At 39.6% G+C, this 12,407-nt stretch overlaps 1 long non-coding RNA gene across 1 annotated transcript; it reads right to left on the bottom strand.

The window, feature by feature from the left end:
- Nucleotides 1–4,638: 4,638 nt before the first annotated feature.
- Nucleotides 4,639–12,113, bottom strand: LOC125963084 (uncharacterized). Its single transcript, XR_007474875.1, has 4 exons — nt 12,042–12,113; nt 5,372–5,460; nt 5,080–5,123; nt 4,639–4,955 (listed from the first exon to the last, which is right to left on the bottom strand). It is a non-coding gene; the product is annotated as an uncharacterized LOC125963084 (long non-coding RNA).
- Between the last annotated feature and the right edge of the window lie 294 nt (nt 12,114–12,407).

The raw sequence follows: 12,407 nt of genomic DNA, 5'->3' as shown, positions 1-12,407 counted from the left end.
TATTTAAGCAAGTTGATTTAAATACATCGTTATTGTTACTTGCAAAGACAATTTTACACAATACGTATATGTATCACATTTAAATTATATCAGAATTTAGGTTGTCTAATTTATTTTTTCAGTAGTGAGGTTTTTTTTTTAATAGAAGTATAGTTGAGGGCTTCCCTGGTGGCGCAGTGGTTGAGAGTCCGCCTGCCGATGCAGGGGACACGGGTTCGTGCCCCGGTCCGGGAAGATCCCACATGCCGCGGAGCGGCTGGGCCCGTGAGCCATGGCCGCTGGGCCTGCGCGTCTGGAGCCTGTGCTCCGCAACGGGAGAGGCTACAACAGTGAGAGGCCTGCGTACCACAAAAAAAAAAAAAAAAAAGAAGTATAGTTGATTTACAATGTTCCATTAGTTTCAGGAGTACAGCAAAGCAATTCAGTTACACATATGCACATATATTCATTCTTTTTCAGGCTTTTTTCCATTATAGGTTATTAGAGAATACTGAGTACAGTTCCCTGTGCTCTACAGTAAGTCCTTGTTTATGTATTTTATGTATAGTAGTGAGTCTCTATTAATCTCATACTCCTAATTTTTCACTCCACCCTTTCCCATTTGATAACCATAAGTTTGTTTTCTATGTCTGTGTGTCTATTTCTGTTTTGTATAATTTCATTTGTATAATTTTTTTAGATTCCACATATAAGTGATATCGTATGATATTTGGTTTGCTTCACTCAGTATGGTAATCTCTAGGTTAGCTAATTTAAATATATGTCCTTGTTACACGCAGAAGTATAGTTGCAGTTATAATATAAGTATCTATACGCAATTATACCTTTGCATGTAACAAGAATATGTTTATATATATATATGTATGCATTTATGTATATACACATATGTGTATCACCTTTTTTTTATTGGAGTATAATTGCTTTACAATGTTGTGTTAGTTTCTGCTGTACAATGAAGTGAATCAGCTCTATGTATACATACATCCCCTCCCTCTTGGACCTCCCACCCCACCCCCATCCCACCCATCTAGGTCACCACAGAGCACCGAGCTCAGCTCCCTGTGCTATATAGCACGTTCCCACTAGCTACCTGTTTTACACATGGTAGTGTATTTATGTCAAACCTATTCTCCCAATTCATCCCACCCTCCCCTGCCCCCCATCCCCCTGCCATGCCCACACGTCCGTTCTCTATGTCTGTGTCTCTATTCCTGCCCTGGAGATAGGTTAATCTGCACTGTTTTTCTAGATTCCACATATATGTATTAATATATTATATTTGTTTTTCTCTTTCTGACTTACTTCACTCTGTATGATATGACAGTCTCTAGGTCCATCCACATCTCTACAAATGACCCAGTTTCGTTCCTTTTTATGGCTGAGTAAGATTCCATTCTATATATGTACCACATCTTCTTTATCCATTCCTCTGTCGATGGGCATTTAGGTTTCTTCCATGACCTGGCTACTGTAAATAGTGCTGCAGTGAACATTGGGGTGCATGTGTCTTTTTGAATTATGGTTTTCTCAGGGCATATGCTCAGTAGTGGGATTGCTGGGTCAGATGGTAGTTCTATTTTTAAAGTTTTTTAAGGGACCTCCATACTCTTCTCCATAGTGGCTGCACCAGTCTACATTCCCACCAACAGTCTAAGAGGATTCTCTTTTCTCCACACCCTCTCCAGCATTTATTGTTTCTAGATTTTTAGATAATGGCCATTCTGACCAATGTGATGTGATACCTCATTGTAGTTTTGATTTGCATTTCTCTAATAATTAGCGATGTTGAGCGTCTTTTCATGTGCCTCTTGGCCATCTGTATGTCTTCTCTGGAGAAATGTCTATTTAGGTCTTCTGCCCAATTTTTGCTTGGATTGTTTGTTTTGATATTGAGCTGCCTGAGTGGTTTGTATATTCTGGACATTAATCTTTTGTCCCTTGCTTTGTTTGCAAATATTTTCTCCCGAGGGTTGTCTTTTCGTCTTGTTTATGGTTTCCTTTACTGTGCAAAAGCTTTTAAGTTTCATTAGGTCCCATTTGTTTATTTTTGTTTTTATTTTCATTAGTAGGTGGGTCAAAAAAGATCTTGCTGTGATCTATGTCAAAGAGTGTTCTTCCTATGTTTTCCTCTGAGTTTCATGCTGTCCTGTCTTACATTTAGGTCTTACATCCATTTTGAGTTTATTTTTGTACATGGTGTTAGAGAATGTTCTAATTTCTTTTACATGTAGCTGTCCAGTTTTCCCAGCACCACTTGTTGAAGAGACTGTCTTTTCTCCATTGTATATTCTTGTCTCCTTTGTCATAGATTAGGTGACCATAGGTGCATGGGTTTACCTCTGGGTTTTCTATCCTGTACCACTGATGTATAATTCTGTTTTTGTGCTGTGTATCACCTTTTTATAACCATATTACAGTTGCAAATTTTTGAGGCTATGATTATATCATAAATCAAGGTACATATGTTAAATATAAATAGTAAGTATATATAATGCACATATAGTCTTTTATTTCCTTTCTGTCTACTCAGATTCTTTAGTTAATGTGAACATAAGCCATTCAGAACAGGAAAAGTTAAACCGTATTGAAGAAGTACCACCTGCAGTACAGCCAAGTCTCTGTAAACTTTTACATCCACAAATCTACACCGTGATTAGGATCATGCTTTGTTCCTACCTACAGGCAGAAGCACACGTACCTCCTTGCCTTATTCTCTGATCCTTCCCCTGGATCTGTTGTGTCTTAACGGGATGATTTTGGATTGTTTGGGAGTCGCCCTCCAGGCAGAGTAACTTGATCTTACACACCTGCTATCTTGCAGACGGTTACCGTGGGGTCACTGGGGTCTAGGGATTCATGAACCGTGGCACAAATATCCTTCTGATAAGGCGTTGTGCTGTGCAGATGCGGAAGAGGGCAGCTGGCTGAGTTTTGTGCAGTTGATCTAGGATTTGGCTAGAAGGCAGCAGCCCCAAGAGGGACACAGCTTGCCAGGGTGAGGGAAAGTCAGGCTCACAGCCAGCTGCGGTACGCTGTCCACAAGCAAGTTCATGGCCAGACCAAGCAGGGGAAAAGGCAACAGCACCCCTGGGACAGGGGCTTCTGAGGGCTGGAGGAACAGCTGGGGTGAAAGGGTTGCTGAAGATGCAGGAAAAGATGGGCATAAGCCACTGCACATGCTGTCTCAGGTCCAACCTTAGCCAAAATATTCCCATCTTATCCCCACATGTATTTAGAGCCTTTTTAGGAAAATACTCCCTCTGCTTTCAGCTCCTAATAAAAGTGCTGACATATAAAAACATTTTTATGAAATTAATAAAGGAATAACCGGGCTTCCCTGGTGGCGCAGTGGTTGAGAGTCCGCCTGCCGATGCAGGGGACACGGGTTCGTGCCCCGGTCCGGGAAGATCCCACATGCCGCGGAGCGGCTGGGCCCGTGAGCCATGGCCGCTGAGCCTGCGCATCCAGAGCCTGTGCTCCGCAACGAGAGAGGCCCCAACAGTGAGAGGCCCGTGTACAGAAAAAAGAACAATATGACTAATAAAGGAATAACCAAGTCTCCTCAGAATTAGATCGATGTAGGCTTGAATTAAGCTGTATGCCCTCTTTTTTTTAAAGGCAACTAGCCCCAGTACACATTTATACATATGAAATCCCCAACATTCGACCATTTTTTCTCTATAAAACGACACTTTCATCCTTGAACAAAATAGGTTCGTTTATGACAAAGGAAAATGGGGACTGGCTTCGAAGTGACTTTAATGAGTTAAGAAAAGTGACAATGAAGAAACAAGAAAAGCGAAGAGGCAACTATCTGGTTTAGACCTACTGTACAGCACAGGGAACTCTACTCAATACTCTGTAATGACCTACATGGGGAAGGAATCTAATAAACAGTGGATACATGTATAGGAATAACAGATTCACTTTGCTGTACAGCAGAAACTAACACAACATTAAAAATCTACTCCAGTAAAAATTATTTTTTAAAAATGCAGAGGGGGTCATGGCACTATAGTATTTCACTGGCTAAACATCCCACACTTTATTTCTTCATTCTACTCTTTATGGACTTGTGTCGTTTTGATTTTTTAAAATTTTACTCTTACACACAGTATTTCTATGAACATTCGTATGTCATGCGTCCAAACGTACAAATGCAGGAAATTTTCTAATGTGCGTGTGTAGCATGCAGGTGATGACGGAGTATGAGGTTGGAAGTCAAATTTCATTTTCCTCTAACGGATATCAAATTGTGTCAACCAGCCTTTCCCCACTCCCATGAGTGCCACATCGATGATATACCAAATGTCATTTATGAATTAAAAAAAATGCAGAGGGGGAAAAATCCTCTAATTTAAGGACATGCCGACGTTCCTCTGTAGTTCTACCATAAGACAACTTTTTAAGGGCTTGTGAAAGTGCAGCTAAGGTGAACCAAATGGGTTGTATGGTTATATTCTATGTAATAATGGTTTCAGTGTCTGCAAAGGTTTCCGTCGCTATAAAGGTCTATCTAATTCTCCTTACAGAAAATTCTTATAAGGAGTAAGGTATCGAGGGGTGTGGGCATGTTTCTGTGTATATATATCTAATGATTATATTTAATAGGTATAAGTCATTCGTTCACCAGTTTAATAGCTGCTATTAACAGAGGCATTTGGCATTCAAAGACTTTTGTAAGAAAGGTATATATACAACCCAACTCAGTTATAATTATCACTTTTTAGACATGTAATTTAAAGCACCAATTTTTAATAGCATTTAAAAATCAGTTTTAATATCACTGAATATTCAGAAAACGTGATACTGTATCATGTAACTATTTCTTGAGGGACACACCTTGCAAACCAGCTTGTCGGTATTAGCCGCAAAACCTTGACTCCTTGAGGGAAGGCTGTGTTTTTCCACTTTGTCTCACTACGTGCCCCAAGACATAGAGGAGTTCTGGGCTTCTGGTAGACAAAGAAAAAGTCATTTTTGAATGAAGGGAAGAAGAAAAGAATTGTGGGATCAGACGAGATACCAGCTCCCAAGGAAATGTCTCTGCCCGCATCATTTTCCCCGCCCCCTGCTCACCATGAAACACACTCCAGGAGACTGGAAACACCAAAAACATCACTCTGAGGAAAAAAAAAAAAAAATCTATTCTTTCTTGCTAAACTAACTTGTAAGCAAAACTCGATAGCAAGTTTCATACACTGCTTTTCACATTGTCAGTGACCCGTAAACATTTCCCACTTCTCTCCTACAAGCTTTCACAAGTCTGCTTTTTTCGCCATTTACTGACCGACTCCATAGTTTCCCACATCCATTCAAGTCCAAACGCTGTGAAAAAGCGGATCGTGCTTGCCCGATGCTCATACCGTACCTTGATGCTCCCTGGTACCCGTCCACTGGTGTAGCCAGGGCTGACCCGTTAGTGATGGACCATATCGTCCATGGCACTGGAGTTAAGTGCTGTGGATAGAGCAAAGGTCTGTTCGCTGTGGGTTCATGTCTCAAGAAGGCTGTGGGGTAGAGTGGATATAGCTCATAGAACTTACAGTTAATCGACTCTCTGGAACAAACGGTATCGAACGCACAAAGAGACACGGATCTTTGGTGAAAACAAAGCAAAACGACAGGAACCAGTGGAGGGTTGTCCTCCGTCATGGAAGAGTTTCAGATGGTTTCCCACTCGTACTGTAGTTGGGAACACACTGAGGGGACATCAACAGAATGGTTTGCAATTGTCTTCCAGGAGCAATCCCTCATTTCCAAGGGCTCTTTGGTTCCGGCATACTGTAAAACTCCTAGAGGAAAACGCAGGCAGGACACTGACATAAAACGTAGCAATATCTTTTTGGATCTGTCTCCTGAGGCTCAGAAAACAAAAGCAGAAATAAACAAATGGGACCTGATTAGACTTAAAAGCTTTTGCACAGCAAAGGAAACCATCGGCAAAACGCCAAGACAACCTACTGATTGGGAGAAAATATTTGCAAATGATACAATCGATAAGGGGTTAATTAATTAATAATAATATTAATAATTAATTAATATTAATTAATATAAAATTAATTAATTAATATCCAAAAATATACACAGCTCATACAATATAAAAAACAAGTTCAATTAAAAAGTGGACAGAAGACCTGAATATTTTTAAAAAGGAAATGGATATCCCTTCAGAAAGAGTTAAATCATAAGTGTGTGTGTGCGCGCGCACGTGCATGTGTTTTTATATACATATATATATACCTGCAACAACAGACTATGTATATGTACATATGTAAATGTATATGTGTATACGTATAGTATGTTTTTACAGGTATCTATATGTGTGTTATATATGTGTTTGTATATATATGATGTCTTACTAGGAAAAGCTACATATTCTAATGTCAGTAAAATCATGTTTAATGCATAAACCAAAATTTTGAAAGTGTTCCTATATGTGTCACTCATGGTAATGTAAATGAATCAGTTGCAATCACCTATAAAGACAGAAAGATAGTGATTTCACTTGAAAAATACTGATTAAATTCAGCCCTTAAGAATGCATAGATAAAATACATGATTCAGGAAGGTTAAAGGAAAACAAAGACCAGTTGTGGCCTGGAGCGAGGCAGCTCAAAAGGAAGCAGAGGGGGAATTACATTAATACGATGCAAAACAGAAGTTACAGAAAACACAGTAAATAAAAATGTATCCCATTTACACACATGCACCATTCAGAGTAAAGCTATTTATTGCCGTGAACCTTTGAGAAGGAAACTATTCATAAATGTAAGAATGATGGAAAATCCTCTCTCAAAAGTTGTTTGTTTCAGTCAAATTAGCATGAAACAAACATGTTCATCAGACGCTCCACTCTCTTCCGTAACTTACTAGTCGGTTTTTCTATTCAACTTTTCCCAATTGGTTCATACACAGATATACATATCTATATATCCTGCATTCTAATGTTTTGTCAATTAAAATGATTGCAAACAGCTTCTATAAGTGTGTGGCTTCTTTTCCTTTCCTTTCCGTCTTAGTTTGAATGTAGACGAATTAGTTTCAAGATGTACCATTTCCACCTTCATTCAGTTCCAATATTTTCTAATTTAAATGATCGTGCTGTCATGGTCCCACTGGTTACTGAGGAGAGAGGGGATTAATTTTCAAACTTTTGTGTAACTCGTCCTCCCATTTCTTTAGACTGGCTTTATAATTCGCGATGTGTTCATTTGCTGTTAAAGTTCTGTGGGACTCAGAGACGCATGTTGAGTCTCCAGTTTGGGGGCAGTCGTGTTCTACACATGCACCTTAGGAAATGTATTCATTGTGTGTTAGCTGTACTATACAAATACTCCGTATTTTCTCTTGATGTAGTCTGCTTAATGTACCAATTGCCACGAGCAGAAAGTTAACTCACTAAGGTTATGGATTGGTCGAGTTCTCATTGTTACGCCAAATGTGCTTCAAGTATTGATGCGCTGCTAATAAATATAAACAAGTTTAGACTTGGTGTATCTTCCTGGAGCAGTGAACTTCTTAGCAATACGTAGTTACCCTGTATTTTCTTTTAATTGAATTTGATTTATAATATTAGTTTCTGGAATACAGCAAAGTGATTCAGTTATATATATATATTTTTTTCAGATTATTTTCCATTATAGGTTATTATAGGATTCTGAGTATAGTTCCCTGTGCTACACAGTAAATCCTTGTGTATCTATTTTATGTATAGTAGTTTGTATCTGTTAATCCCAAACACCTAATTTACCCCTTCCCCTTCGGTAACCATAATTTTGTTTTCTATGTCTACTGACCCTCTTTACGTGGAATAATCCTTTGTGACTTCTAGTTCATTTTCTCCAATATCAAGAGTTACATCCACCTACTCTTGAGTAGCAGATATGTGACATTTATTTTTCCATCTAGTTGCTTCTTACATCTGTGTTCTCTGCAAACAGCATACGGATGCATTTTCTGATAACCCAATCCTCCAGTTGTCATCTTGGAATAGGAAAATTGATTTGATTAGCATTTGGTAGGATCTTGATGTATCTGTGCGCTTTCTACTCTCTTTCATCTTACACGGCTCCCCTTCCATAGCCATCCTCCTTTCTTTGATTCTTTGCAACTAGCCCTCCAGTTTTTCCTGTTACATTTCCAGAAGTTATATACCCTCTGTGCATGATTTTAATGATTTCTCTAGATACTTTAATGCACATATTTAAGTCCTAAAGTAATCTACATCATTCGTGTGTATCAACTCGAATCAAATCCCCAAGTGTTAGGCTGCTGCAGCCTTTCATGTGTATCATTATACAATCTAAACTTTGTTTAGAGTTTTCCCCACGTTTGCTTCTTCCCCCCTCCCTCCGCATTCTCTGCATTTCTCTTTGAATATGTTCTTTCTTTAACGCATCCTTTATTGAATATGTTCTAATTATTTAATGCATCCTTTAGACTTCACTGAAGAAAGCAGTGTTATCGGCAGACCTCTCCTTTTTGTTGTCTAAAAATACCTTTACTTCCTGTTTGCCTTAAAAGGAGCTTCTCTGGACATACAATCCTAGGTTGACAGTTATTTTCATTCAGAGTTTTGAAGGTATGCGTAATTCCAGTGGCTACTCGTTTCCACGAGAAGTCAGGAGACAGTCTAGTTTTTTTCTACTAAAGGTAGAAACGTGGCTCTTCCCTCTACAGCTCCTTTAACATCTGTGTTCTGTGTTCTTTGCTTCTTTGACGACAACATACCTTGCCTTGGATTTTTTTTTTTCATTTACACACTCAGATAGGTTGTGTCTCCATCCAGGCAATGGTGTCTTGCTTCTGTTCTTGAAATTTCTTAATCATTATGCGTTTGATACTACCTTCTTCCCAATCTCTCTATCATGTCTTTGTAAAACTCTAATTACATGTAGGCAGTGATTTCTCACCCCCTTTGTTCTATGTCTTTTAATGCCTCTTTCCTACTTTCCCTTTTTTTTTGGGGGGGGGGGGTCTTTTTTGCAACATTCTTTCTAATGTGCCCCAGTCTACCCTCTGGCTTACTAATTTTCTCTTCATTTGCTGTTTAAGTCAATCGTTTTGCAAGTCGGCTGGCAAAATTGTGGATATAACCTTGTTTCTTCATCATATTTCCCATGCATATGTTATTTCTTCTAATATTTTACACGTACTTCTTTTTCATTTGGACTTTTAGGGGCCCGATTGCTTTTGCATTTGCAGACCTCTTTCTGTGGGTTGTTGTTTCTTTTGTTTCTGCTTCTCTCCTGGTGCCTCTTTTCCTTGGATGATTTTTTGGTTTTTGTTTGTTCTTCTGGGGATGTTTAGATGAGTTGGTGTTCCTGGCACTGTATTTATAGGAATTCCTTGAGGATCCATTTGAAGTGCATCCCTCTGAAGAAAATGTCAGTGTGTTTCTACCAAGCCTTTGGAGGTACATCCAGGTTAGAACTATTTTAAGCTATGGTTTCAATTTAGGATTTTCAGGCAAACAAATGGAATGAATTCTGGTGGTAAAGACACACAGGTAAAGGATTTTCTTGGACGTATCGGGGGGAGATTCTGGTTTTTTCTCATTCATTCGTTCGTTCATTCATTTATTTCTCTTCATCCACACCGAGCTCAGATTGGGAAGTATTCTCAATGATGTGCTTTTCAACAAGACTTCCCTTGTATGATATCACTTATATGTGGAATCAAAAAAGTACAGCAAACTAGTGAATATAACAAAAAGAAGCAGACTCACAGATCTAGAGAACAAACTAATGGTTACCAGCGGGGAGGGGCAAGATGGGGGAGGGGAGTAAGAGGTACAAACTATTATGTTTAGAATAAGCTACAAGGACGTATTGTACAACACGAAGAATATAACCCACATTTTACAATAACTATAAATGGAGTATAACCTTTAAAATCTGTGCATCACCATATTGGACACCTGTAACTGATGATTTGTAGAGCAACTATACCTCAATTTAAATCAAAAAGAAGATTTCCCTTACATACTGTTCATTTTCTGCAAATGCACACTTCTTTTGGGGACCTTAGTGTTTGGCGCTTGTTTTTGAATGCCTGCCTAACCTTCCTGGACCAGACGATGTTTTCCATCCCTTTCTCCTACTCCCTTCTATGTGCTCGTGTACAAACCAGCATTTACGTTACCAGGGTCAGCATGTGCATATACGAAAGGGAAATTCCCAGTTCCCAATTCCATTTCTTCTTTGGATTTTTGCTCCCTTTCATTTCTCTCGTCTCCGAGGAATATACTCCTCTTTCCAGCTGCTCCGTGATGATTTATTTATTCGTTTAAAAAATTTCCCCGCAGTGTGTTGCCTCTGAGGCTTTATGTAAAAGAGACTTTCTGCCATGTTTGGGTGGCATGTGCTCTTTATACTCTGACTGTTTTGTCTGGCTTCTACATAGCTTTCTTGGTATTAAGAAGTATCAGGAACGTAATCCTTTTTAATAGAAAGCATATTTTCTGTCAATTAACAATTTGGAAAGGGTAGGAAAGGAAGTTAAACATTTTTGCTCAGTCCAACAGCATGATTTCTTTCATTTTATCTGTTGCAATGCACTATTCTTGCATCTCACATTAGGAAATAAAGTATGGGGACCTCCCTGGTGGGGCAGTAGTTAAGAATCTGCCTGCCAATGCAGGGGACACGGGTTAGATCCCTGGTCCGGGAAGATCCCACGTGCCATGGAGCAGCTAAACTCACGCGCCACAACTACTGAAGCCCACGCTCCTAGAGCCCATGCTCTGCAACAAGGGAAGCTACTGCAATGAGAAGCCTGTGTACTGCAAGGAAGAGCAACCTCTGCTTGCCGCAACTGGAGAAAGCCTGCGTGCAGCAACGAAGACCTAATGCAGCCAAAAATAAACAAGTAAATAATTTTTTTTGCAGTACGCAGGCCTCTCACTGTTGTGGCCCCTCCCATTGCGGAGCACAGGCTCCGGACGCGCAGGCTCAGCAGCCATGGCTCACGGGCCCAGCCATTCCGCGGCATGTGGGATCTTCCTGGACCGGGGCACGAACCCGCGTCCCCTGCATCGGCAGGCGGACTCTCAACCACTGCACCACCAGGGAAGCCCAATAGATTTTTTAAAAAAAGAAGAAATAAAGTATGTCTAGGGATGTTTTCTTGCCTATCGTTGCTTCAGTTTGTTTCAAGTACAGGTCATGCTCCGCACCAGGAAAAATGCCTACCAGTTTCTTCTTTTACATCTTGTTGGCATACCCTTCTGCACTGCTGAAATGTTAGGACTGATCATGGGATCTCATTTTAATTCATGAACCTTGCTAATGCCAGGATTACTCCCCAACACTGGGACAATATACATTTCCTCCTTGGACAGCAGATTCCAAGCTGAGGAAGGAACTTCACAAACAGCTTTATGAACCCGTCTCTCTTTTTACCTCACCCCTCTCCCCACCTCTGTCCCGCCCTCTGTAATACGCATGTATAATCTTTATTAAACTGTATGCATTTCAAACTGTTTATCGAGTTAAAATTTACATACTATGCGATTCACCCATTTAACGGGTCAATTCCATGGTTTTTCAGTAGTCTCACAGATTGGTGCAGCTATCACTGTAATCCATTTTTAGAATATTTTTGTTACCTTAAAAAAAAAAAACCCCACAGTCCTTAGCAATCAATCACCTCCCAACCCTAGGCAACCAGCAATCTACTTTCTGTCACTATAGACTTACCTATTCTGCACACATCATATAAATGGAATCATATATTATACTATGTGATCTTCTGTGCGGGGTTTATTTGACTTGACATCAGGTTATGCACGTCCTAGCACGCAACATGACTTCATGTCTGTTAAGTGTTGAATGGTATTTCATTGTATGCATAGACCATATTTTTTCTATGCATTTATCTGATGACGGACATTGGGGTTGTTTCCACTTTTTAAGCTGTGATGAATTAACGATGCTGTGAACATTCGTGTACAGATTTTTGTGTAGATGTGTTTTCCTTACTTTTCTGTGTATACCTAGGAATGGATTTGTAGGGTCATAGGATCACTCAGTACTTACTGGAGGCACTGCCAGATTGTTTCCCAAGACAGACGTACCACTTTGTTTTCACCAGCCATGGGCAACAGTTCCAATTTCCCTAAATCCTCTCCAACACTTGGTATTGTCTTCTTGACTGTAGAGTGTGTGTGTGTGTGTGTGTGTGTGAAGTAGTATCTCATTGTGGTTTTGTGTTTCCCTGATGGCTTACACGTATCATCTTTTTTAAAATTAATTTTTATTGGAGCATAGTTGATTTACAATGTTGTGTTAGTTTCAGATGTACAGCAAAGTGAATCAGTTATACGTATACCCACTCTTTTTTAGATTCTTTTCCCATATAGGTCATTACAGAGTACTGAGTAGAGTTCCCTGTGCTATACACTA

The sequence above is a fragment of the Orcinus orca genome, chromosome X, assembly GCF_937001465.1.
Source record: "Orcinus orca chromosome X, mOrcOrc1.1, whole genome shotgun sequence".
Taxonomy (NCBI): Eukaryota; Metazoa; Chordata; class Mammalia; order Artiodactyla; family Delphinidae; genus Orcinus; species Orcinus orca.
Note: the sequence above shows the minus strand (reverse complement) of the source record. Positions and strands in the feature narration are given on the sequence as shown.